This window comes from Argopecten irradians, chromosome 4, assembly GCF_041381155.1.
Source record: "Argopecten irradians isolate NY chromosome 4, Ai_NY, whole genome shotgun sequence".
In the NCBI taxonomy this organism is placed as follows: domain Eukaryota; kingdom Metazoa; phylum Mollusca; class Bivalvia; order Pectinida; family Pectinidae; genus Argopecten; species Argopecten irradians.
In genome coordinates, this window is record NC_091137.1 from 40,656,671 (window position 1) to 40,662,734 (window position 6,064).

Consider the following 6,064-nt stretch of genomic DNA (forward strand, 5'->3'; position numbering starts at 1 on the left):
CGTACACACACAACATACCTGTCCTAATTGCAGGTACGTCATAATTTTTCCATTACAAAATCCCAATGTAGCCAATGAAGCATAAACAAGATATGTTATGGAAAATCCGCGGTTAGTAAAATTGTGTGTTCATTACTCATATTGTATACGAATTGTGAAATAGTTACTGTGAAGACCCTATAGTTATTTTCCATGGCTTTAGATCGCGTGAAAATCAATATACATTGTTTGAATATTTCATGGTCGTAAGTAACATATGGATGAATGTAGAAATAGTACTACTACATGTATGTTCATATTTATCTAGAAAGCATTGTTATATCTATATATATATATATATCATAACAAACACATTAAAGCGTAAAATCATTAATTTATTGGACAACGATGCGTGCCCAGTTGTACATGTATATATATACAATTTTAACGGTACAAGTGTGAAACTGATTATAAATTATTCCGAAGGTTGAATGCTTTCTGCTAATGTTATCATAATTAGATTAATTATCATCATGTTACTTATGGCGTTTTGTAAATTAAATGTTGGAGAAAATGGCATTGGAAGATAGCAAAGAGCTATATTTGTTATCAATAATGCGGACTGCTGGGCGAAAATTGACTTTATTCATTTAAATTAATAGTCGAGTTTCAACTTCTTAAAAATCATTGATATCGATGAGTATTACGTAATATGCCGTTAAAATGCTCATGATTGTATTCCATACTTTTATAAACACTGAGGTGTTTATAAAAGTACTAAAGGTGTCATTAACGACATCTGGGTTATTATTTTTAAGTACGGTCTAGAAGAAGACTTGAACATGTTTCTGGAAGACTGGTTCTTCCCTTCCAAACAGTCTTGGAAATTGTTTGTTAATAATGCTATTTTTTGGAAAGAACAATCTGAATGGCATGTGCGCCTGTGATGATTTTTGTCGATTTAAATGCTTGGATGGATCACTTCGTCCGTCGTCTCTTTGGTTTCTTTGGAAACACTTATCTTCTTTTCAAGCTAATATTTGCAGTAGAGTAGCAAGTCTGTGGTTGTTAAGCCCACGTTGTGAGCTGTTATGTGCGAAATGTAATGTGATATATCATGATGCGTTAGCCCATTGCTTACTTGATTGTAAACATCAAGATCTATTTGATCTGCGTGATGAATTCTTCACAAATATTGTCAACAATTATCCAGTTGAGTTATACGTATTAAGATAGACACGAACATATTAGTGTCCTATTAGGGTACATCCCTGATTATAAACAGGAACTATTACCGGATGATGTGTATTCTATAAGATTTTCTTACGTTTGTTGTTGCTTTTCTGTGAAAGCTGCTAAATTAACTTTTCAGAATATGTGTACATTTATACATTTAATATCATTATGTCTTTGAAGATGTTAGATTGTATTTAATCATTTTTTTCCTTATTGGTGAATCCTTTTTCCCTTTATCATAATTTTTTCCTCTCAATTTACCTATAATAATGTCCTGATTTAGGACGTCAAATATGTGTTATGTATGTAATCGCTTACATATTTCTTTTTGTAATTCTTTGTCTTAAAGTTTTGTATAAACTCTTCATTTATGGAGGAATAAAGTCAAAGAAGAAGAAGAAGATGCCGTCAATGCTCATGATTGTATGTCCAACATACTTGTGTTGAATCACAGGTAATACTGAAATTGTTGTAAATCGACAGTTCGGTCTTAAACATTTTTACTTTCATGTAAGGGTGTAAGGCAACATATTGGACAGCGACAGGTGAGGTCTGTGGTTTCTGTTGGATACTGTACTAGAACGACAGTGGATGGTATCACGAAGTTCTGTGTTTTAAATTTAGTTGTGACTAACAATAACCGTCGATATATGATATAACACATTAGCCATACTGCGTGCGCGTGCGAGAGAGTTGGTGGTGGTGGTGAGGAGAGAGGGGCAATATATTATCACTAATAAAATCAAGGTTATGAAACATGCCTTATAAATAATTTGCTTGCTTGTTTGATTGATTGTATACAGGTGATGTCACTTAGAAATAATTCAAACAGGATGCAAAGTCATGAAAACCACAAGATACGCATAATATATATTTGATGTTAATGACACAACGACTGGATGACTCTCAACAGCAGTTAAATATATATAACAGGGGTCCGAGAATTAGTTCCAGTTAACATCGATCAAAAATCGTTAACATTATATTATATACCATGTAGAATATGAATTTTACCGAATTTTGGAATAGACCGATGCATATGACCTCTAAATGTGGTCTATGGACACTGATTGGTTGATTAATGGGACTTAACGCCCATGTTCCGGTTATAACCGAGCCTAGGACACTGTCTCTGGTGGGACAAACTTTATATCAACTCTAACTAATTCTCAGACCCCTGTGAACTATTATAGGACCGGGAAGTCATACTATAATTGCGTAGATAAAATACGTGTTGAATTTCAAAGAGTCTGTCATTTCATCAAGCCACACATGAACAAAAACCTGATACAGAATTGGTAATAAAAATACAAGAAAACAAAGGAAACACGTACTACTACCAGTTATATATGTAATCAGTTACTGACCCCTATAAAGGCATAGAGGGTCAGTAGGATTTATGGGGGGGGGGGGGGGTGGCGAGCGAGGGTGTGACACAACAAACCCTTGTGGTGGCATATTTCAGCGAGATCGCACTTTAAATGGGCGAGGATTTCCACTATCGCAAAGAGACACACCATGGACATACCGGAGTCTCCCAAATTATACAGACACAAAAACGAAAAAAACCAAGAGGAATCCAAGATAATGATGTCAATGAATAAAAGGTGATAAATTTTGTCAAGATTCCGATATACTAAGAATTTGATGCCGACATTAAAGTGAAAATTGTAAAACGTTAACGTTTTTTGTGATCGGCGTGTTTGTTTAGTGCGTGTCTAAACTCTTGAGAAGGTGAAAGACTGCCCGGAAAAAGGACACAGGCGTCTGCTTCTGGTTTTGGAAAACATATAATAGCCTACCCATACTACATTTATGTGCACATTAGGGGTATATTATTATCTTCTTTCCAAAACCAGACGCCTGTGGTTCGTCTCATATCGTTGAATTTCTACTTATTTGACCCACATCTCTTTTAAAAATATATTTGGACGTTTATACATGTAGAATGTACAATTTATTTACTTGTATTGCGATATCAATAATGTTACATAGCTCTGCAATACTGTGGTGTCGTCTTTAGAAATCATATTAGGCAAAAGAAAAATAATATGTCTGTTAAGGGTAACATTGGCAAAAAATAGAGTCGGTAAGTTGGGAGGATTTTTTTAGTGTCTTTCACTGTAAAATAATGGCTGGAACCGGAGTCTGAGATACGGCGGCGTATTAGGGCCACTATATAATTTAATTTATCTTGTACGTACAAGTTAGTATCTTGTACGTACAAGTTAGTATCTTGTACGTACAAGATAGTATCTTGTACGTACAACTTAGTATCTTGTACGTACAAGATAGTATCTTGTACGTACAACTTAGTATCTTGTACGTACAAGTTAGTATCTTGTACGTACAAGTTAGTATCTTGTACGTACAACTTAGCATCTTGTACGTACAAGATAGTATCTTGTACGTACAACATAGTATCTTGTACGTACAAGATAGTATCTTGTACGTACAAGATAGTATCTTGTACGTACAAGATAGTATCTTGTACGTACAAGATAGTATCTTGTACGTACAACATAGTATCTTGTACGTACAACTTAGTATCTTGTACGTACAAGATAGTATCTTGTACGAACAAGTTACTATCTTGTACGTACAACTTATAGTATCTTGTACGTACAAGATAGTATCTTGTACGTACAACTTAGTATTTTGTACATACAAGTTGAGTTGAACTGCTGTTCATCACCGCAGAATTGAGTCATCCGCCTGATATTTTTCGTAATTAAAGATAGTCGGTCTAATTTGCATTGCTTCAAGTACGATCACAGGTTTATAAACTTATTTGACAATATCAAAAATATAGATATATATTAATGAGGACAATATCGTCACTTGCATTATTTTGAAACTGACACTGTATAGTTCCTTCCGAGGAAACTGTATAGTCGCTTGTTTTATAACAAGATACATTTAGTGATAAAATGGATATGATACATCTCCGATGAATGATAAGTTTTATCTATTAAAAAGAGGAGCAAACAAATTCGTAATTTTCTTCAGTAATAAAAGTTAAATACTTCACACTTGTGCCATTATTGGAAAAGTTTGAGCATTTATTTCACTTCAGAATAGTAGTATTGAAAATAATTAAGTGCCTCCGAAAACAATTTTAGGCATTATGCCCTAATTCGAATGATTTACTGATTGCACAGACAACAAAAGCAAAACAAATTATTTCATATATGTTTTTGTGTTTATTAGACATATATACACACATCAATTATTGTCAAAATGATGATCATAGTTAATACTCTGTTATAAACATTTACATCTATATGTTCGGAAACTTATCACAGCATTACAATTCCACAACATGTCGCAAGGTATTCTTTTTTCCCTTTGGCTTATACAAAGGGTACGTAATATACGTATAGCTTCATGCGATACCATGGTGACAGTAAATCAGCCACAGCCTTTAATACCGAGAGTTTCAACATTATACTATCTTGTACGTACAAGATAGTAACTTGTACGTACAAGATACTATCTTGTACGTACAAGATACTAAGTTGTACGTACAAGATACTAAGTTGTACGTACAAGATACTAACTTGTACGTACAAGATAATATCTTGTACGTACAAGATACTAACTTGTACGTACAAGATACTAACTTGTACGTACAAGATACTAACTTGTACGTACAAGATACTAAGTTGTACGTACAAGATACTATCTTGTACGTACAAGATACTATCTTGTACGTACAAGATACTAAGTTGTACGTACAAGATACTAAGTTGTACGTACAAGATACTAACTTGTACGTACAAGATACTAAGTTGTACGTACAAGATACTATCTTGTACGTACAAGATACTAAGTTGTACGTACAAGATACTATCTTGTACGTACAAGATACTAACTTGTACGTACAAGATACTAAGTTGTACGTACAAGATACTATCTTGTACGTACAAGATACTATCTTGTACGTACAAGATACTAAGTTGTACGTACAAGATACTATCTTGTACGTACAAGATACTAACTTGTACGTACAAGATACTAAGTTGTACGTACAAGATACTATCTTGTACGTACAAGATACTAAGTTGTACGTACAAGATACTATCTTGTACGTACAAGATACTAACTTGTACGTACAAGATACTAACTTGTACGTACAAGATAAATTAAATTATATAGTGGCCCTAATACGCCGCCGTACTACTGAGATCATATTTCCCGACTTTTATTTTTTTTCACAGAGAAGTGGAAAAAAATTAGGGTCGATCTGGTGACCCTAAACAGACATATTATTTTTTGGCCTTAGGTCAGTTATAGTATCGTCTTTAGATATCATGTTAGGTCAGCGATAGTTTCGTCGTTAGAAAGCTTATTGAGTCAGTTTAAGTCAGTTCTAGTGTCGTCTTTAGAAAGTATATTAGGTTAGTGATAGTTTCGTCTTTAGAAATCATATAAAGTTAGTTATAGTTTTGTCTTTAGAACTCATATTAGGTCGGTTAAAGACCGTCTTTAGAAAGCATATTAGGGGAGTTATAATTTCGTCTTTAGAACTCAAAACTCATATTACGTCAGTTGTAATTTCGCCTTTAGAAATCTTTAGGCCGGGTACGTATATTCGTTTTAATGTAAGCTTATATAATGTACCGACATTATGAGTGAATAAAGCATCATAGTATCTACATATGCATTAATCCGATCGGCATACAAGTATTTGTTTACCTTTCAAACTACCATATGCATTCAGATAGTCTTCAACTAAAGGATCACTCTTCTTAACGGGAGCTGATGTAAAAAAAAAAAAACAACAAAAAACAAAAACTAAAAGAACAAGATTGAGTGGGTTGGGAGCACTACGAGAGCAGAATTGTGG